The sequence below is a fragment of the Callospermophilus lateralis genome, chromosome 10 (genome assembly GCF_048772815.1).
Source record: "Callospermophilus lateralis isolate mCalLat2 chromosome 10, mCalLat2.hap1, whole genome shotgun sequence".
NCBI lineage: Eukaryota > Metazoa > Chordata > Mammalia > Rodentia > Sciuridae > Callospermophilus > Callospermophilus lateralis.
The window spans coordinates 114674669-114698914 of record NC_135314.1 but is presented as its reverse complement, the minus strand read 5'-3'; positions in this window follow the sequence as shown (position 1 = coordinate 114698914).

The following is a 24246-nucleotide window of genomic DNA, read 5'->3' as shown; positions in this document are numbered from 1 at the left end:
CTCTGTGCTCTTGAAATTTTTTTGGTTTGCTAGGATCTGATATTAGCATGCTTAACTCAAAATAGCTATCGTTTTATTAGATGGCTGGCAGAAGCCTTCAGCAATGCTGTCTTGCAGAAACATAATGGGCTTCTCCATTTCTGATGAAATTGGAAAGCTGTGGGAACTTCTGTGTCATGGCATAGGAATTGTGTTACCCATGGTGTAAGATTTTTTTTTTTTTTAGAGAAAGAATAAAACAGAAGACTGCAACTAATCACAGTTTTAATATAGAAAGGGTTTATTCAAAATAATTTTAAAAATGTAATGTAAGTATAAGAACATAGTTTGGGAAGCAAGGTCCTTATTGGGTAAACAAGCAAATGTCTATCTATGTCTGGAAGATTCACATATGAAATAAATATAGCTTTGAAATTCACATATTTGTGTCTCTTGGCATCTGTGGAATTATTATTATTTTTCCTACTTCACTCTCTACTTCTGAAAGAGGCAACATACACAACCTGGTAACTGTGATCATTAGAATTATAAGCACAAAAATTATCACACACTAACCCTAATATTAATTTCTCACTAAAATATGTTTTGCAATTTGAAATATGGCCCTGTTCAACTTTTAATAGTGAAAATAGTCACAAGCTCACTAACTAGTTCCCTATAAAATTCTCACATTGGTCCTTCAGTTACACTAAACAAAAGAAAGATAAGTGAGTTAAAATCATTGTACGTCTTCATGTATTATATTAGAAATAAAACATATTTCCCTAAGAAATAGTGAATGAGTACATTATAATATCTAAATATTCCTTAATTTTTTGTTAATGAACAGGGGATTAAAATCATTATAGAACAAGATGTCGCAGGTAATTGAAACCTTTCAAAACTCTCCAAATTCTACACAGAGTAACAAAATTAACCTGTCTCACTTGTTTGTCATACTGAATGAGAGAATGAGAGGAATAGAGAAATCATCTCAATGGAAATGCTCTTATACACAAATGAGTTTTAAGTAGTGAAACTGCAGATGCTGTTTATACTTTGGCTTAATCGCTTGAATACACTTGCAGGTGGAGAAAATGCTAAATTGTGCCTATTAGACAGTATGATTGTTAGCAAAGAAAAATAACCCTCGCTTATGATGAGAATTTGTAGAATAATATCAATTAAATAAAGAAAATATAATTGAGGCTTTAAAAAACATCATTCACAAATCAAAACTGATGTTTAAAATTTAATAATAGGTAGTCAAAGTCAATGATTCTAAAAATATCATTTAATAGTATACAAACATATGTTTATATATTATTTAAACACATTACATGGGGGTATAGTATAGAATTATAATGTAGATCAAATTGACCTTTTGATTGTAATTATCTTAAATTTGTCTTAAACTTTTAAAAATATCTGAATGCATTCAGCAACTGATTTTCCTGCTGATGATACTACATTTGAGGTTTGGTTTCTAATTTTTCTATGGCAGAGCTGATGCAGAATGAAATTCAGATTTTCTTGCAGACATTTAAAAACTGAGTTGCCATACCACAAACATCTAGTTAGAAAGGATATATCCTGATGTAATGATTATGTATGTGAAATAGCATATGGTCAAATAAATAAGTTCAAAAAAACAAAAAACAAAACAAAACCAAAAAAAAAAAACTTCTCACATTAAAAAAAAAAATTTTTTTTCAGTATTTGCTGGCTTAGCATTTCTAGGATTAAAGTCCAGGTTGGCTGATGGGGTGTCTGTTGATGTTACAGTGTTTCCTTTAGGTGTGTGATTCTGTGGCTCCTCTGAGTATCAGCTGTGCCATGCTGCAATTCCCAGCACAGACAGAGGCCCTGGCTGTCTCTTCCCCGGGAGTCTCTGAACATGGAGTCTTTGAAATCCATCTCACATCAGAAATCACTTGTCAGTTTACCTATTTCCATCCCAAATTCATAGTGTTGTTTTGAGCTTGTTTACACAAACTCTCTCAGCATGGAATCTGGTCTGGATTTTTCTAAAAATTGTTTGGGATTTAATTGGGAAATGTTTTTTTTTTTAAAAAAAAAACGAAAACAAAAATATTGTGAGGTTTTAACTGAAAGCAAAGTTTGAACTAAATATTCTAAGGCAAAATAAGTTAGATAAAATATGTTAATATGCTTTAATTTCATTAAATTATTGGTCTCAGATATTCACGATTACCAAAACGTCTTTAGAGCCTGAGTCAGTTGTTACACACACACTCTCACACACACTCACACTCTCTCACACACACTCACACACACACACTCTCTCACACACATACATACTTTTAAAATAGTTGAATAAAATGACAATCAAAAGACTTCATATTATAGGCAACATATGTATTTCAATTTGACATATTTAAAATATTAATTACTAGGTCAAACTTTTTAAAATTTTAGCAGTGTCATTCATATATAAACAAATCATAAAATGTATTTTCTCATACACTTTTATTCAATCACATTGTAATACCAATTTACTATTATTTTCAATATATTATATTTTAGTTAATCAGGAATTTTAAACAACTAAGATTGAATATTTAAAGCACAAATTCATTCATATCAATCAGACATAATTTTTATTTTGCCTTTTTGAGAAATGATCTAAATACTCAATCATTTAGGAATAGAGATTATAATTAAAACAGTATGCAATTTAATGTTAATCAGAAATTATATGATGTACAGTAGCAGGTAAAAGATTCAAATGGCTTCCAAGTACCAAGTAAAGCTGAGAACAGTCTTTTAATAAAGGCTATTTTGCCTGGTAGGAAAAAATTGTTAGTTGTAAAAAGAAACCTTTTAAACTAATATGATGAGGTGCATGTAAAAATTAATATTATGCTCTAATGTTCTCTCTAGTGAGTAGCCTAGGTTGATTTATTCATTTAGGTAATTATGTTCAGCAATATTAGTAATTCACTGTTAAATTGAATTTGGAGAACGCACAATAAATTGAAACTGTAGTCATATTTCTTTCTCACTGTGTAACAAACAGAGATGTATTGATGTAAGTTCTGAGTGTACTACATAAGTTAAATTCCCTAGACTGCAATTTGATCAAAAAGCTTTCGACATTTACTTGAGCTATATTAGGCAGCTGCCATTGGATGGCAGTAAAATTCTACATCAATCACTTTAAGCAAAGTGAAGCTGAGAAAATAATGGGACTTTTCTTTTATTATTTAACAGCAGAATGCTGATTTAAAAGGCAAAGCTCAGGGGGTTGTATATATTGTTGCAATACCAACTAATTTTTTTAAACTCTTTTCTTCTCTCTTTCATTTAAAGGGAGATTGAATTGGGGAAAAAATCATTTATAATGTTTTGTTATGCCAAGACAAATTATATTCTTGCTTTCCTTTTATGCAACAAAAAAATCCACCATACATTTTAAAAGAGAAGTCAATAAAAGGAAATTAAAATATATATATATATATATATATATATATATATATATATATATATATATATATATGATGTGAACCTCTTGTTCAGTATCCATGCCCATGTCTTTGTTCTTGTTAATTATGATTGTAAAGTACTCTTGAATTTTTGTCACAGTCAGTCCTTTATAGGCTGATTTCATTTTAAGAGCCGTGAACATAATACATGTGAAATTTGTGTTAAAAATTTAAACAAAGAAGAAAAAAAAATGAAATCACACAGTAACCCTTGCTGAGGTACTGTGAAGAAGAGATTTTTTTTTTTCCTTTCAATGAGACTTTAAATTCTATGCTTGGAAACTACTGAAAGGGGTCAATATTTTCCCTTGAGATTTTTTAAAGACAATGTTGAATTTTTTTTTAAGAAAAAGGGTTAGACCATATTTCTAATGTTAATTAGTGGTTGCTGGAGGAAAATTCAGAGAGGGAAAATCTGAAGGAAAACCTTTTTCATCTCAAACCTGTTGTGTTTATCCTATGAAATTAGCAGGAATAGATAGCACAGAGAACAAATAAAATATGTTCTAGAGGCTATGCCACATAAAAAAAAATGTGCATTCTTGGCTTTCTTCCCCTTCACTGAGGTTTTTATTTGGTTAGAAATTGGCATCCTCTATTACAATTTATTTGGCAATAAAATGAACCAATTGTTTTCAGGAAATATTCAGGGTGGTCTGGCACGATGTGAAGGCTATTAATCAGGATTTCCGGGGATCAAGCCACAGACTTCCCTGCTATTTATCTTTTTCCTCACTTTATGTGTGAAGTCTATTAAAAGTTTATAGTCTTCCAAAGATCATATTAGGCATTAAAATTCAGGCATCTCATTCTTGCTGCAAAGATTGTTAGAAGAAAAGAAAATAAATGGCTTATCATGCATCCATTCTCATCATGAGGAGTGTAAAAGCATGCACAGTGGAACAATATTCATTTATTTTTACGACAATGCTTGAGAAAAGAAAAGAGGAAGTAAAATAAACCTAGGGATATGTAGTATTATTACTTCAATGCACAGGGAGTTAGGAAGGTTGGAATGAAATATCTCAACAGGCAGAAAGGGTACATTTAAGTATGCACTTGTGTGTGCACATGTGTGTGTGTGTGTGTGTGTGTGTGTGTTTTGAAGTGTATGCTCTTTGCAAGTCATGGCTTACTGAGTTAAAGAGTTTATTTATTTCTGATGAAAAATTAATGTTTCATCTATTTCAATTGATAATTTTCAGTATTTTTTAAAGTTCCTGTAACAACATTTTTGTCTGAAAAAGACATTTACATTTTTTTTACATGTACCGTTTCCAAACAAGACTTGGTTGTATATATATAAAAATGAATATCATATATTTACGGATATAGACAAAAAGAGGAAGTGATCATTTACAAATTTTAAATGCAGATAATTTGCAATAACATATGTGATCAAAGCAAACACATTTCTTTTGATGCAATACAAGATTGATTGATGCCCTCAGGTTTACCTTAATTTGATTATTTATGCATATATGTGATGATTTTAACTGAAAATTTGAGAAAGTAATTGTAACTTTTCCTGCTTATTGAGAATAAATTTTACCATGGTATTATCTTTTTGAGATAATGTTATCATTTACTTTTGGACATATCACAATATGAAGAAATCTAGCATCTGCACACACAAATGTCTTCTTATATTTAATGGTAAAGTTATTGAAAATACCTATTTACAAGTCCATAAATGTCATAGAAAAATTGCACAGACCTTTGAAAAACTACGTGGTTTTATCCCACTCAGACTTATGAACAGAGATTTTTATATTAATTGTTGAAATTGATGCACTAAAAAGGTACATAAAAAATATGTCTATTGAGCATCCACAATATGATTTATAGTCTTCTGATGCAAATTTAATGTTATTAAGCCTGTACTGAAGTATCCTCATAAGGAACTGAAATTCCTGAGTTTTAATATTAACCCTGACACTAACTGTGACCTTAAAGAGTTTAATTAATCTATGCTTTTGTTTTAGAATGTATAAAATAAAATTTTCTACATCATAGGTTTGTGGCAGTGAGTAAATATATGTATCTCTATATATTATACACTATAGGAAAGATTGATTGCTCAATATAAATATTTCAATAGTTATTTTTATATGCCAGGAAATTAAAAGGAAATACCTGGTTCCCATTCTGAAGAAGCCAGATCTAGATTTGGTGTAGATGAGTGCTCTGAGGCGCTAGCACATACTAGACACTGGAGATGCAAAGATGCTTGTTTCAAGGTTGCTCACAGGCATGGACAGGAAACTAACAAGGAGAACAGTGAATTAAGTGACAGAGTTTGGTCTGGCCAGAATGGAGCACATAGAAGGAGATACCCAGCCCGACCACAGGTAATACATTTAGTGGGGGTTGGACAGAAGAAGAGCAATTCAGAAAGAGGCACACCTTTAACTGAGTCTGGAAGAATAGGGCTGGCCAAGAGAGGAGAGTATGAGAACTCTAAGCAGAGAAAGCAACTTGTGCAATTTGTCCCCACCCCCAAATCTTTGTAATTTATCTATGATACAGACATAAGCTGCTTATGAAAAGCCAAGCATGAATCTTGTCCTCTTAGAGATTTAAAGTTAATCAGAATAAAATAATATTGCCTTTTATGTATATGATCTTACACTAGAGTAGATCATATTTGACTTTTGTTATTTAATTTGACATGCAAATTATCCAGTGAGGAAAATGGGACTGAGTAGTTATAATAGATGACATCTGTATTTTATTTTATTTTTTCAAAAATCATTTTAGTTATACATAACATTGGGGTGTTTTGACATAACTGTACAAGTATAGAATAAAATTTGCTCCAAATAATTTCCTTTTCCTTTTCTTCCTCCTTCTCCTTAATCCATTTTATCACTTGAACGATCTTCTATTTATTTATAGCTTTTTTAAAAAAATATTAGTGCATTTTGGATATACATACAGGTGAAATTTATTGTAGTATATTCATATATATTCATAGGAAAGCTTGGTCAGTTTCAGTCCACCATTCCACCCTTTTCCCATCCCTTCTCCCTCCTGCTTGATCTCCTTCTTCTAATCTACTGATCTTTCTTCAATTTTCATTGAATCACCCCTTTTTCGTTCTTTGCCTTATTTTGGTCTAGCTTTCACATATGAGGGAAAACATTTGACCCTTGACTTTGTGGATCTGGCATATTTCACTCAGCATGATGTTCTCCAGTTCCATCCACATACCAGCAAGTGCCATAATCTCATCCTTCTTCATGGCTGAGTAAAATTTCATTATGTATATATGCCACATTTTCTTTAATCTTTCATCTGTTGGTGGGTTCCTAGGCTGGTTCCTTAGCTTGTCTATTGTCAATTGTGCTACTGGAAACATTGATGTGGCTGCATTCTTAGAGTAAGATAGTTTTAGATATTGTGGATATACACCAAAGAGTGAAATAACTGAGTCATGTGGTGGTTCCATTGCCAGTTTTATGAGTAATCTCCATATTACTGCTTTCCAGAGTGTTTGTACTAATTTGCAGTTTCACCAACAATGTATGAGTGTACCTTTTTCCCCACATCCTCACCAACACAGATTATTATGAGTATTCTGGATAATTGTCATTCTGACTGGAGTGAGATGAAATCACAATGTAATTTTGATTTGCATTTTCCTGATTGCTAAAGATTCCGACATTTTTTCATATACTTATTGACCATTTGCCTTTCTTCCTTTGAGAAAAAGTTTTAGTTATTTTGCCTATTTATTAATAGGTTATTTGTTTTTCTTTTTTGTTTATTGTTTGTTTTGGTGTTACGTTTTTTGAGTTCTTTATATATTCTGGATAATAATGCCCCATCTAAGGAACAGGTGACAAAGATCTCCCGTTTTGTAGGCTCTCTCTTCATGCTTCCTTTATTGTGTAGAAGATTTTTAATTTGATGCCACCTCTTATTGATTCTTGGTTTTACTTCTTGTACTTTAAGAATCTTGTTAAGGACAACCATGTCTGTGCCAGTATTTGAAGTGTGGAACTTACATTTTCTTGTAGTAGTTGTAGAGTTTGGGGTCTAATTCCTATACTTTTGATCCACTTTGAGTGAACTTCAGTGCACAGTGAGATGGGGCTCTGGTGTCATTTTTTTCTACATAGAGATATTTAGTTTTCTCAGCACCACTTGTTTCAAAGGCTGTCTTTTCTCCAGTGTATGTTTCTGACACCACTGTCTAGTATCAAGTGACTGTATCTATGTGGGCTTGTCTCCCTGTCTTCTGTAACATCCCTGTGGTCTCTAGGTCTGCTTTGGTGCTAGTAGAATGCTGTTTGTGTTACTACAGTATAAGTTGAGGTCCAGAGTTGTGATATCTCCAGCATCACTCTTGTTGCTCAGGATTGTTTTGATTATTTGGGGTCTCTTATTCTTCCAAATGAATTTTTGAAAAAAATTTTTTTTAGAACTGTAAAGAGTGTCATTCGTATCTTGATGGGAATTGTACTGAACCTATGTAACACATTTGGTAGTATGGGCATTTTAATGATATTAATATTTTAATAATATTTAATAACATTTTAATAATATTAATTTAATAATATTAATTATGAACTTGGGAAGTCTTTTGATCTTCTAAAGTCTTCTTCAATTTCTTTCTTCAGTGTTCTATCATTTCACTGTAGAGGTCTTTCATCTCCTTGGCTAGATTTATTCCCATGCATTTTTTTTTCAGACTATGAATGAAAAAATGGAATGGAACAGTGAAAAAAATGTGAATGGGATAGCTTTCCTAATTTCTTATTTTAGCAGATTCATTGTTGGAGTATCTGAAAGCTATGATTTACATATCAGTATATATTGCTAAATTTGTTTACCAAATCTAGAAATATTCTGGTGGAGTTTTTCCATCTTCTAAATATAGGATCATGTCATCAGAAATCAAAGATGATTTGAATTTTTCTTTTTCTATTTGTATCCCTTTAATTTTCTTTTCTTCCTCAATTGCTCTGGTTAGAATTTTGTTTTAGTCAGTTTTTTTTTTTTTTTTTTTTTTTTTTTTTTTGCTGCTGCGACTAAACGTTCTAACCAGAGCAATCGAAGAGGAGGAAAAGTTTTTTTGGTGTGCTTATGTTTTCAGAGGTCTTACTCCATAGAAGACCAACTCCATTCTCTGAGGCTCAAGATGATGCTCAACATCATGCTGAATAGTGTGGCACAGGGCAGGATCTCACATGATGATCAGGCAGCAGAGAGAATCTGTTCACCAGATACAAAACATATACCCCAAATGCATGTCTAAGGTTATCTACTTCTTACAGCCACACCCTATCCACTTTCAGTTACCCCTTAGTTAATGCCATCAGGAGATCAATTCATTGATTCAGTTAAGGCTGTCATATCCCAATGATTTCTCTAAACCTACTCTAAACCTTCTTGCATTGTCTCAGAAATGAGCTTTTGGGAGACACCTCCCATCCAAACCATAACTGTATTGAGTTGGAATAGTGAGAGTGGGCATCCTGTCTTGTTCCTGATTTTGGAAGTCATGCTTTCAGTTTTCTGTGATTTTATATGATGTTGGTCCTGGGTTTGTCATATATATCTTTACAGGTTTGATGTAAGTTCTTTTATCCAGAGTTTCTCGAATGTTATAAACATGAATGGGTGCTAGACTTTGTTAAATGCTTTTTCTGCATCTATTGAGATAATCATGTGATTCTTGTCCTTAATTCTGTTTATGTGATGAATTATACAAATATATACAATTATATATATTATATATATATACATTATATTATACAAATTATCAATTTGTATATATTGAACTAAACTTGCTTCACTAGAATGAAACTCACTTGATTATGGTGCACTATCTTCTTAATGTGTTTTGCAAATATTTGATTAAGAAGTTTTGTAAATATGTTTACAAGGGAGATTAGTCTTAAGTTTTCTTTCCTTGATGTGTCTTTGTCTGATTTTGGTATCAGGGTTATACTGGCATCAGAGAATGTATTTAGGAGTTTTCTCTCTTTTCTAATTTCATGAAATAATTTGAGAAAGACTGGTATTAGCTTACCTTTAAAGGTCTGATAGAATTCAGCTGGGAATTCATCTGGTCCTGGGCTTTTCGTAGTTGAAAGATTTTTAATAGCTTCAATTTTGTTACTTGATATTATTCTGTTTAAGTTTTATATATATTTATGGTTCAATGTAGGTATGTCATATGTCTCCAGGAATCTGTCAACATCTTTGTTCTAGTTTGTTGGAGTCTAACTTTTTGAAATAGTTTCTAATGATTTTCTGGATTTCAGTAGAATCTGTAGCAATATCTCCTTTTTAATCTCTACTTTTATTATTTTGGGTCTTCTCTCTCTTTCTTTTGGTTGGTTTTATCAATGTTGTTTGTCCTTTTAAAGAAACAACTCTTTGTTTCATTCATCCTTTGCATCATTTAAAAAAATTAATATCATTAATTTCAGCTCTGATTTTAATCATTTCCTGTCTGCTGCTGATTTTGGCACTGGCTTGTTCTTATTTTTAAAATGTCTTTAGATATAATGTTAGATTCTTTATTTGGTATATTTCTACTATTTTAATGTAGAATATCAGTGTGATAAACTTTACTCTTAGAACTGCTTTTGTACTGTTCCAGAGATTTTGATACTGTGTATGTTTCATTTGTATCTAAGTTTTAAAAAAAATTTTCTCTTATAAATTCTTAAGTTCATTCCTTATTCAAAAGTATATTATTTAGTCTCCAGTTATTAGAGTAGTTTCTGATTTTTATCTTGTCATTGAGCTCCAATTCCATTCAGTTTTGATCTGGTAGGGTGCTAGAAATTACTTCTTCTTTTATTTTTGTTGAGATTTGCTTTGTGCCCTAAAATGTGATCTATTTTAGAGAATGTCCCATGGATGAGCTATTATATAGATGGTCTGTGTCCATTTGATTAAGAGTATTGCTTAATTCTGAAGAATATTTAGTTTATGCCTGGATGATCTATCTAGTGATGAGAGAGGTGTATTACAATCATTCAGTACTATTGTTTTGCATCTATTTGATTCTTTATATTGAGAAATGTTTGTTTTATGCATATAGATGCATCATTGTTTGAGGCATAAAAACTACAATCCTTGTAACTGGTTGTTGGATGAGTCCCTTAATCAGCATGAAGTACTTTCTTTGTCTCTTCTGATTAATTCTGGCTTAAAAAATACTTTATCTGATACACAAGTAGTTACCCCTTCTCACTTTGGTTTTCCATTTGTATGAGACATTTTTCACCATCCTTTCATCTTCAGTCCATGGACATTTTTGTCTGTAAAGTGAGTCTCTTATAAACAATATATGCTTGGGTATTGTTCTTATTCCAATCTTCGAATTTATGTCTTTTGTAGGTGAGTTTAGACTGTTTACATTCATATATCTCTATTTTAAATCTAGAAACACTAACAATAAAATGTCAAATGAATTATCTAATTCTTGTCCTAGAGATATATGACATATCCAAATTGAACCCTGGGTATATATAAAACTTAAACACTCCAAAATCAAGTAATGAAATTAAAGCAACCACTTCAAGTCTTCCAACTAAGAAAAGCCCAGGAGTAGATGAATTCTTAGCTGAATTCTACCAGACCTTTCAAGATGAGCTAATACTAGTCTTTCTCAAATTATTTTATGAAATTAAAAGAGAGAGTAAATTTCCCAAAATATCTGGAATAACAACATCTGGATTAAAACCATTTGTTTTTTCGATTTTAAACTCTTGCACTTACACAAAATATTTTTTATTTTATTGTTTCTTTTTTTAATTATACATGACAGTAGAGTCAATTTTGGTATAATTATACAAGCATGAAATATTTCTTATTCCTAATTAGGGTCCCATTCTCATGGACGTACATGATGGTGAGAATCACTGTGGTGTATTTATATATGTACATAGGAAAGCTATGTCAGTTTCATTCCAAAGATTTTCCTTTCCAATCCCCTTGCCTTTCCTTCACTCCTCTTTGTCTAATCTGTTGAACTTCAATTTCTCCAATTGTGGGGTAGCCTCCACCTACCAGAGAAAATATTCAACCTTTGAATACTATTTTCTAACGCAAATAATCCATTGACAATACTGCTTTTGATTTACTGGATTATCAATAAGGACATATGATCTTTAAAAATCACCAATATAATAAAAAAATAAAATATTTACTATAGAGCTTCCCAACAGATTGCAAATAGGATAGATATTGCATTTAAATTTAACTCTCTTTTAAATAAATAATATTATAAAGTATTACAAACCCAAAGTTGAAAAGCAGAAATGATGAGAAACTCTTATGAGAGCAAATAGATGGGATTGGGGGAAAAACAAAACTAAAAAATTAAAACAATGTATTTTTTTCAAGAAAAAAAGCTTTCAAAATCAAAATGAAAGTTCTGTTTTGGTTGGAGAAATACAGTATTCAAATTAAAACTCAATGGCAAGTAAGAACCAATATTTAAAATCTCCCATCACTTGAGGAAAAGTAAAATTATTAAAAAAAGTAAGTATAAGAGAGAGTTTCTTAAAAAAAGTTTCTAATTGAACAAAAGAGGAAAAATTTTTTTTAAATTAAATAAATAATAACTAGAGAGAATATGATAAACCATTAATTGATAATTATAGAAAATTGTGATAATTAAGAAGTGATCATTATAAAAGTATAAAATCCAATTATGAAAAAGTAAATTATCCTAGCAGAAAATAAAACTAGTGAGATTATGCTAAAGAATTAAGGGCTATATCTATAAAATGTCTTTGTGACATTCAATCTTCAAAAAATGTGTTATATTTATTGAAGTTTATATGGTAAAAATGTACATTTACTTATCCAAAAACATTTTTAACAAAGTAACTTAGGCAAAAACTTTGAGTTATAGTTCAATAGTTAATCATAATTATATTTATTTATTTATTTTAATTTTTTTTTAATATTTATTTTTAATTTTTCGGGGGACACAACATCTTTGTATGTGGTGCTGAGGATCAAACCTGGGCCACACGCATGCCAGGAGAGCACATTACTGCTTGAGCCACATCCCCAGCCCTTAATTATATTTAGACATTTGTAAAACACAGTGTTAGCAAGAACAATGGTATATTGGTTAATGTGGGTGCTTGGAAAAGTAATTCAAATTAATTTTAGTCTCAATGATAACATTTCATGCTGAATGTTTTTGAAGTAGTATAATCTTGATATTAAAATAGAAAATCTACTTTAACCTACAGTGCCAAAGCACAAAGAGATGGTTGAGACAGGGTCATAGATTGAGAAGTTCCTCTATACACTGGTTGCATTTCAAAGTCAAGAACACAACAAATAGAAGAGGAAATGATTTGGAGCTCAAGAAAGATATAACTTCACTTTAAACCTGTTCCATCAAGATACAATTAAAGGAAGGACAAATAGATGCCATGTGGTGAGATTTCAAATCAATGAAGGAAATGATATAAGTATAAAAATGAATGCTACACATTAAAACAAGCAAGTAAACACACCTAATTCCCCCTCCCCCACAAACTAATATTATTTAAAAAGATAATCAAAACAGCATCAGATTTTCCCTCCACAATATTGAATTGAGAAAACAATGAAGCTTTATCTTCAAAGTTCTGATGAAATTTTAACTTATTTCCTTTCTCTCTCTCTCTCTCTCTCTCTCTCTCTCTCTCTTTTTCTCTCTCCACACACACACACACACACACACACACACACACACATACACACAAATCTGTTTATGTATCTACCTATTTATTTATTAGAAGCAGTTCTGGAAATGCATTGCAACCTATGGAAGTCTACGATATTTAAAATACCCAGAGCAATATTTCTGTTCCTACATTTTATTGCAGAATGTCAGCATTTCTCATCAAAAGCTGAAGATTCCCCACCATGTCCTTGAATTTGGAAAGAATATTTTAACTGTTATGATGAAAACCAATACTTGGTAATAATGATTATATAAAACTTTAAAAAACTCAATGATAAAATACATATCAGCAATAAAACATTAATTTGGGAAAAATACATGAAAAATATGTAAAATACACAAAAATGACAATTATCACATGTATTTTTTTGTAATAGAATTTAAAAGTTAATAGACCACAATGGCAATTTAGAAATTGAGCAAATTCCAGTATGAACAAGTCACTAAAGAAGAACTAAGCATATCAGTGAAAAAAATTATGTATAACTGAATAAATACCCAGGAATATGCAAACTGAAATGATGGAGAGACATAGTTTTAATGTATATTATCAGCAAAATGTATTTAAGATTTTCAATATCTGATATTGGCAAGGGTTTGGGATTTTAAAGATTCTTATCCATAATTGCCTTCATGAACATCAACTATGGAATCTACTTCAACTTTCAGAGGTGAACATTTCATAAATCAAGAGTTGTACTTGTCATAATTTATCATACAGAAATATTCTTGTGTGTATGTGTGTCTGCACATCCATAAAAGGACATTCATTAGAGTACTGATGATCCCCAAAGCTAAATATAACTAAAGGACGCATATGCCTACCCTTGAATTCCAGCACATACATAATACAAATGATAACACAAAATAGCACCATACTTAAAGGAAATAGTAAATGTGTTTATAGATGTTGACAGATTGTTTAAATCACCAAACATATATGAAAATAAATAACACTCTATAATTTGATACACTATAAATTAATATATATGAATTTGTAAGTGTATGTATGTGATCAGTTTTGATAATACATGCCAATCGATGTATCACTGGAAGTTTGGAGGTAGGTTACTTGCGAATAACCAGGATATGAGCCATTTTTTATTTATATGATTTGATGTTGATTTCTCAAAAATGTGAATGTCTACTTATTTATTTAACTTTTAAGTAAAAATATTTAAGGGAGGCCAGGTGTGGTGGCACACCCATGTTATTCCAGAGGCTGAGGCAGAAGGATTGCCACTTCAAAGACAGCCTCAGGAAAAGTGAGGCACTAAGCAACTCAGTGAGACCCTGTCTCTAAATAAAATAGGGTTGGAGACATGGCTCAGTGGTTGAGTGCCCCTGAGTTCAATCCCGGTACACCCAAAAAAATATTTAAGGGAAAGCAAAACCAAGATTCTATGATCTGGGCCAGGCTCAGTGGGAATAGATTATGTCAGATTATAGTTGCTTCATGTAGATTTTCTGAGATAGCTTTAATGACACCACAGGATCTACTTCCAACATGACTCCACATTGATTGTTTTTTTTTTTTTGTTGTTGTTGTTGTTGTTTGTTTGTTTTTTCAGTTGGGAATTCAGGTGAGCAGTAATATGCAGAATCTTAATTCCCTCAATGTCACTACTTCAACAAGCAAAAATGGGCATGTCAAGTGACAGTGTTTCAGGGTAGCTGGACTTCTTATAAGGTGATTTGTGTTCAAGGAATACTCAGAAACCAACAAAAGGAAGTGGAAACCAGAAAAACCTAAGGGGGTAATTCAACATCTTCCCTCTGCAAGGCAGAAAAGGGTTAAAGTTTTAGTCTCAAAAGTTAGATAGATCAGACAAAAATCTTAGTCTGTCTATTGGAATCTCAAGGTAGCCTTTAGTTTGCACCTGGAAAGAGATTCACTTTAAGAATAGGGCAAAACCCAAATAGTCTCACCCTAAGAAAGCATATGACAAAGTCCCTACAAGAACAGTGTAGTGGGCCAGAAATTTCTGCTAAAACACAACAGCACCCTTCAGAGAAAGATAAAAGAATCCTCTAGACATGTGACTGAATTTTGTAATAAATTTTTGTTACATATATAAAGAAATAGAACGTGTTTCATAGGTCAGAGAAATAGGCAGTCAACGGTAAAGACTTCACGAGGATTCAGATGTTGAAACCAGAGGAAAAAGGCTTTAAAATAGTTATTTTAAATATGCTCAATTACCTAGAGAAAAAGATTAACAGAGAACTTCAGCAGAGATGATTCAACATCTGAAATTTAAATCACTGTATAATATTAGCAAAAGATCAGAAAAATCATCGCACAAGGTCAATAATCCAACATATGGTAGCAGAACAATAACCTCAAAGTTGTTCACATCATGATCTCCAGAACTGGTGAGAATGTTTCCTTACTTTGGGAAAGAGACTTTGCAGATGTGATAGATGAAAGATCCTGAGATTGGGAGATTTTCCTGTATTACCTGGATGAGACCCAGGTCACCAAGAGTCTTTAAAGAGGAAGCAGTCTCTAATGGCCTTCTTTGTCCATTCTGCTTAACTTTATCTGATATGATGATAGAAACCCCTACCTGTTTACAAGATCCATGTGAATGATATGTTTTTTTTTTCCCTCATTTTTTCACCTTCAGTCTCTTTCCTTATGAGATAAGTCTCTTGGAAACAGCATTTTATTGGGTCTTATTTTATAATCCCATCTGCCTGAGTAGGTCTTTCGACTGATGAGTTTAGGCCAGTTACATTCAATGTTATTATTTTATTCCCTGTGATTTTGATTTATTTCTACTTTTTAATTTGAGTTAGTTTCTCCTTTGACTATTCTTCTAGGGTAGTACCTCCCTTTGCTGATTTTCACTTTTATTTTTTAATTTCTTTTTCATGACATATCTTATTGAGTATGTTTTGCAGTACAGACTTGCTAGCTGTGTGCTGGGTGTAGTATTCTTGGTTGGCATCCATGTCCTTTCAAAGCTTGGTATATGTCATTCTAACACCTCCTAGCTTTAAGGGTATGAGTTGAGAAATCATCTCTGGATTGTTTTCCCTCCAAATGTGACTTGTCATTTTTCAAGAGTTAAATTAGGGGGAAGGTTGGAAGATGTCCAACTGCTAGTTTGAAGTTAGAGAAACAGGACAGAGCTGAAGCCCATAACCTAGAGAAGACTAAATAATGGACAACCTGTTAGATCATCTGAAAGACATGCGTCCTTGCCAACATGTTCATAATGGAGCTATGAACCATATAGACCTCAAACCTCCAGAGATATAGAGAGACAAAGTTCAGTATAAGACCTGAAGGTAAATAAAATGTCAGCTATGGGAAGACTGAAGGAAAACAGTTACATTTATTGGGAAAAGCAAGAGGAAAGGCCCTAAACCAAGAAGAAGCTGATACACCTGAGGAACTTAACTAAACATACTTGACTCAGGACTAGTGAGTAGATTTGAGCAATGAGGCCACAGCTTGGCAGGGATCAGCACCTGAGAACCTTGCAGATCAGACAAAAGCAGGTAGATTTTTTCTAAGGTGAGTCCTACTTAGAGGTATTTTAAACAGGAGAGTGACTTCACATGTTATGTACTGAAAAAACAGGTACCAGAAAATAAATTTGAGAAAAGCAGTAATAAAATATTTTCAATGTTTGGGAAGAAACTGCAATAGATAAATCAAAAAATATAATGATGTTTTGACTTCTCAGTGAGTGTGGAGCATGTAGTCTGATTTAGTGAGATTCTGGAAACTCAATTTAATAGGACTTACTTAAGAATTGGATGTGGAGTTTTAAGGAAGGGAGAAAACAAGGACAAATTTTAAGCGTTCTGACTTGAAAGACCAATAGTGTTTTAGAGATGTTTAGTAACAAATGTAACTTTGTTAATAAACAACTTAGTTGGTAGTTGCTAGATCCATATTGTTCCACAGCACCATACTGCAAAATTGTCCCCACTTGGCCACAGGTTTTCTTGACTGAAAATAGAAGGGAGTGATTAGATTCATCTCAGTTTTGTGATTCTCTACAATATTTAAGACTTGCAATCTATTTCTTTGTGTACATATCAGAGAAACGTGAAGTAGATAAATATATATCCAATTTAAATATTCCAGTTATGCCTACCCGAGAAATTACACAACACACACACACACACACACACACACACACACACACACCACACACAGAGGTTAAATTAGAAAGTACATGGATTTTGTATCCATTTGTGTGTCTTGGCACCAGCATTTCCCCCTATGTATCAATTAAAAATCATTAAGTCGTTCTAAAACTCAAGATTTTCATAGGTAAAATGGCTGAGGAGACTGAGGCAGGATGATCACGGGTTCAAAGCCAGACTCAGCAAAAGGGAGACACTGGGCAACTCACTGAGACCCTGTCTCTAAATAAAATACAAAATAGGACTGGGGATGTGGATCAGTGGTCGAGTGCCCCTGAGTTCATTCCCTAGTACCCCCAAACAAACAAAAGTCCTTGTATTATTATAAGTATATAAATTAGATGACCTTGGCCCATTTGTAAATTAATAATTGGACATGTTTGTTGTTTTATGCAGTAGTCTTTCATCATTGTAACATTTAAAAGCAAATACACATACATAAAATAAATTAATAATTTCCTTTTCTCACCCTCAAATAGAACCACAATTGTAATTTGACTTGTTAACTTTCAAACATTTAACATTTCATATAAAATATTTATAGATATTTTGTTTATATTATATAAAAATTATATTACAACATATACACTTATGTGTACATATAATGCATACACATTCTATATTTTACTTTGGGACCTAGCACTATATATTACAGCTATCCTTCAAAAGCAATACATATATCAAACTCATTTTTGCTAACAGTTACATAATAATAATGTTATATATACACCAAAATATCAATAAATACATCATTGAATCATTCCAGTTTTGAGGAGAATTCAGATTATTTCAAGCCTTTGTTATTCAGAACATATCATATAATAATTTTATCAAATTTTATAAAATGTATTATAATAAATATTTTGAAATACATTTTAATAATAGTAATTTTATTCATGTTTGGTAAATGCTCAGAAATGGAAGAACTGGGCCAAATGCTATATATATTTTAAATTATTTAAATGCCTAAATTAAAAAGTTAAACTAACCCATAAGAATGTAAATACTAAATCACTTTCCCCAAAATATACATTTTTTTACAGTTTTCTAAGTCCTTAATATGAACTAATAAACCTCATTTAAATTTTTCTATTTTCTAAGTATCTACTTTTTTATGTTTGACATTCATCATAAGATTATTTCTGTGTGCAATATGTATTAACATATGATTGATTTTTTGCCAATATATATAATGACTCTTAGCATAGGTTTTGAATAATGGAGAAATGCCCCATAAACCATATTAAATTTCTATATGGACTTCAATCAGTTTCTCCATCTAATTTTCTTCTATGGATAACTACGTCTATTCTCATACCAACTCAGTGATGTCATGATTATATTAGCTTCTCACCAAGTTTTGAAATCTGCTAAGCCACTTTTCCACTCTTACTATCAATACCTTGGAAATATTTACATTTTCATTTACTGTGAACTTTAAGAAAATTTATTGATTTAAGTCATACTTTTTATTTCTATTGGAATTCATTGTATGGAGGAATTATAACTTATCTGTCCATAATTAACTGTAATATTTCTATGTGAATTATTGGTAATTAAAAAAATATGTACATCTAAATTCTTATTTGATGGTAAATCGAGCAATAGGAAAAAAGCATTTTGTACCAGAGGTCTTTAAGAAATAAGTATAAGCCAAGAAACAAACTTTTGAAAGGAATAGAAATAACTTAAAGAAGACACTAGTTAGAAGGAAGCATAGCTATAGTTTATTAAATGCTTGTTCTGCCATTTAAGTTACAGAGATTATTTCCTGATTCTTGGAAGAATAATTAAGGTACCTATTACCAAGGAAGATTGACTAGAAATATCTGTGGTCCAGGAAACGTATGCTTTAGGAAAGAAGAGATCAGATCTCATATAGCAATTCTCTTGCTTTGAAATGGCTGAGTAGGACCACATCAATAGCTTACTTCAGAAGACGGCCTCCGTTTACCTTCTCATGAAAATCCTTTCCCAGTAGTGATGACAGAATAATTATATTCCAAACACTTAAAGAAGAAAGTGTTCTTTATCAGTTACACATTCCTGGCCAATATGGAAAGTCATGTATGGGAAAATCTGTAAAAGTTTTACCTATCTACTGAAAACCAAACATTAAAAAAAATCTGACCAAGTCACATAAAGAAAGCCTAATTACCAAAAAATAGTTTATGTGGTAAGGCTTAAAAAATACTGAAAAAGATTTCTAAGAAAGTCTCTGAAATCAGTTTCAGGTAGAAGAGATAGAGATCTTGTCTGAAGGTGTGGAGGGAAAAATAAGGACATTTCAAACAATTCCACTACAACAAAAAACTTCTTTTGATCTGCTGCCTTTATTATTTGTTTTCATCCTATGGTCTTTTCTTGTGATCTAATATACTGTGTAATACCTAAATCTTGGATATTCCATCTTTTTAACTGCTTCTACCAATATTTCTAACTCTGAAATGTCTGATCTATTACTGGTTTTGACACTCTTGAAGTGTAAATGATTTATGCAAAATTCTGGAGTATTCAGATTTTGTTTGAATTATCAGTGTTTACTTGCAAACAGAAAAAAACAAACATGAGAGGGAATATTTATACAACTAGCTTAAATTCAAAGGTGCATACACATGACTTTGAACTTTGCCACTTTTAAGCCCAGAGGAACATTAAATGATTGACATACTAAACATTTTATTGTCTTGAAAAATCTACCTAATATAAAGTACATAGATTATAGCAAGTATACAATTTTAATTGGGTCACATCCCCAGGAAGTTTGCTATTTAAAAAAGCTTGAAGAAATATATATGGAAAAATAATTTGAAGGATAAAAATCTAAGGTTTCATTTTGAAAATGAGGGTGGACTGCCATTATATTTCATTATTATTCCCTGAGACACTGGACATAGATGTCTGGCTGGGTGGATGTTTCTTCCTTCCTGCTTCCGATGTGGGTCTCTGAAAGCTAAATATGTAGGGGGAAATGAGAATATTCACAGTAGCATCTATCTATTGAAGTAGCATGTCATTATTTCTTTTAAAAATAAATAATACACAAGTATACAATGTTTAGTCAACAAAAGTACCAATCAGAAATGAGGTCCACTGTTAAAAGTCCCAGGAGTAAGAGAAATGCTGAGACCTCTTGCACATGCCCACCATACTGTCTACCTGTTTCCTGCAATTACCTGGTTTTTCACTTCTTTGGGGGCTGCTTATTCCTGACTCTCATAATTGGTTCCATCACTGTGTTTAGCTAAACATTGTTAACCTCCCTAAGGTTTAGAATCTTGTCTCACTTTTATAGAGCACTAACCTTGCTTTACCCACCTGGCCAAACTACTCCCCGCCCCCTGTTCTCTGAACTCTGTCATTGGCAGATCCACCTGTTCTAGGCACTCCAATTGGTAACTTGGATTATATTTCTTCCTACTCTACCTTATCTTCCATCAGGGGATAAAGACAGGCAGTGAAAAGTAGAGTCACTAGCATGGTTTTTAAAGAAGATGAATTTTACAACTGACATGAATACAACCTCATGGAATTTTCATAACGTAATGTCATAAAAAATACAACATATAGCAAGGTAAATGTGTTAGCTTTCCTCTTTGGACAGGAATTTTGTGATCAAAGTAACTGATAAGAACAACTTAGAGGAGGAAAAATTAATTCTGGCTCCTGGTTTCAGAGGTTTAGTCCATGCTTGGCAAATGCTAATAGCCTTATGCAAGGCAGAGCATCATCACAGAAGGTGCAGTGGAGGAAAACTATTCAGTTCCTAGCTGCCAGGAAAGCAGAGAGAGCACAAGTAACGAGGGAAAAGAGCAAGCCTCAGTGACCTACTTCCTCCAGCCATGCCCAAGCAGTCTAGTGTTACCACCTGATAATCCATTGAAATTATTCACTCATCAAATGGATTAATCCATTGAAGGGTTTAAAACTCCCCAAATCAAATTATTTCACCTTTCATTAGTCCTACATTGTCTAAAGTGAGTTTTTTGTGGGGACACCACATATTCAAACTGTAATAGTAAATATTATTTTTGGTAAGAAAGACAGCAAATGTTACCATGTGAAAATTAGGTTTTTGCCTTCAACAAATATTGAACATATAAATGTATAGCAAATAATAGTATATAATATTAGAGATATTATATAATTTGTCATTCAAGACCCTCCACGATATTTTTATGTTCTATCTCTAGGAAGTCTTTCACTAAAGTAATTTGGTGAAAGCAATCTGATGCATTTGTCTGCATTTCAACAAAATATTTTAAGAATAAGTATTTTTATGGGACTTCATGCCCACAACTGATCTCTCAAAAAGATGCCACTCAATTTATAATAACTGTGTTGTATACTATTGTCTTAAATGCTATTTACATCATTTTGATGGTTCTGAAATATTACAAATAGTAAGTCCATTTTTCTTTCCTAAATTTTTCCTACTCAAAATGGTTGCTTCAGTTTTTTTAATGTGTACATTTTTTAAAAATTTTTATTATTGATGTGTACTTTTAATATAAAATTCTATGTTGAATTTTTGATGAAGATTTCACTATCTTTATTAATGAAGATTTTATTTGATTAGAAGTAATCTTGTTTTACAAAGCATCATATTATCAAATTAAATAAAAAATAACCCTTTATTGTTTTTGGATTGCAGTTTTGATAATACAAATTTTGTGTCATTCATTCATATAATTTTTTTTTTAATCTAAAGTTTAATTTATCTTGTTTAATTTTGTTTTACAAAATCTCTGAATCTTGGCTGAGATCAATGTACTTGATTTCAGAAATTCCTATTCAGTACATAGGAAATTTTTAATGAAATGAAGTTTTTTTTAAATTTATATAAGACAGTGGAATGCATAACAATTCTTATTACACATATAGAACACAATTTTTTATATCTCTAGTTGTATACAAAGTATATTCACACCAATCCGTGTCTTCATACATGAACTTTGTACAATAATGATCATCACATTCCACTATCATTTCTAACCCAATCCCCTCTCCCTTCCCCTCCAACCCCTCTGCCCTATCTGGAGTTCATCTATTCCTCTCATGCTCCCACTCCCTATCCCACTATGAATCAGCCTCCTTATATCAAAGAAAACATTTGACATTTGTTTTTTTGGGATTGGCTAACTTCATTTAGCATTATCTTCTCTAACTCCATCCATTTACCTGCAAATACTATGACTTTTTTCTCTTTTATTGCTGAGTAGTATTCCATTGTGTATATATGCCACATTTTTTTACCCATTCATCTATTGAAGGACATCTAGTTTAGTTCCACAGTTTAGCTTTTGTGAATTGTGCTGCTATAAACATTGATGTGACTGTATCCCTGAAGTATGCTGTTTTTAAGTCCTTTGGGTATAGACTGCGGAGAGGGTCAAATGGTGGTTCCATTCTCAATTTTCCAAGGAATCTCCATACTGCTTTCCATATTGTCTGCGCCAATTTTCAGTCCCACCAGCAGCAAATTTCCCTACATTCTCGCCAACACTTATTGTTGTTTGTCTTCTTAATAGCTGCCATTCTGACTGGAGTGAGATGAAATCTTAGAGTGGTTTTGATTTGCATTTCTCTAATTGCTAGAGATGTTGAACATTTTTTCATATATTTGTTGATTGATTGTATATCTTCTTCTGAGAAGTGTCTGTTCAGGTCCTTGGCCCATTTATCGATTGAGATATTTGTTTTTTGGTGCTTAGCTTTTTGAGTTCTTTATATACCCTAGAGATTAGTGCTCTATCTGATGTGTGAGGGATCAAGATTTGCTCCCAAGATGTAGGCTTTCTGTTGACCTCATGGATTGTTTCTTTTGCTGAGAAGAAACTTTTTAGTTTGATTCCATCTCATTTATTGATTCTTGATTTTAATTCTTGCACCACAGGAGTCTTATTAAGGAAGTTGGGGCCTAATACCACATGATGGAGATTAGGACCTATTTTTTCTTCTATTAGACACAGGGTCTCTGGTTTTATTCCTAAGTCCTTGATCCACTTTAAGTTGAGTTTTGTGCATGGTGAGAGATAGGGGTTTAATTTCATTTTGTTGCATACGGATTTTCAGTTTTCCCAGCACCATTTGTTGAAGATGCTATCTTTTCTCCAATGTATGTTTTTGGCAACTTTGTCTAATATAAGATAATTGTAATTTTGTGGGTTAGTTTCTGTGTCCTTTATTCTGTACCATTGGTCTACCAGTCTGTTTTGGTGCCAATACCATGCTGTTTTTATTACTATTGCTCCGTAGTATAGTTTAAAGTCTGGTATAGTGATGCCACCTGCTTCACTCTTCGGCTAAGGATTGCTTTAGCTATTCTGGGTCTCTTATTTTTCCAGATGAATTTCATGATTGCTTTTTTGTATTTCTATGAGGAGTGTCATTGGGATTTTAATTGGAATTGCATTAAATCTGTATAGTGCTTTTGGTGGTATGGTCATTTTGATAATATTAATTCTGTCTATCTAAGAGCAAGTTCTTTCCATCTTCTAAGGTCTTCTTTGATTTCTTTTCTTAGGGTTCTGAAATTTTCATTATATAGATCTTTCACCTCTTTTGTTAAGTTGATTCCGAAGTATTTTTTTAAGCTATTGTAAATGGGGTAGTTTTCCTCACTTCCATTTCTCAGGATTTATCACTGATATACTGAAATGCCTTTGATTTTGGAGTGTTGATTTTATATCCTACTACTTTAATGAATTCATTTACTAGTTCTAGAGATTTTCTGCTAGAACTTTTAGGGTCTTCCAGGTACAGAATCATATTATCAGCAAATAGTGCCAATTTAAGTTTCTATTTTCCTATGTGTATCCCTTTAATTTCTTTCATCTAATTGCTCTGGCCAATGTTTCAAGAACTACGTTAATCAGA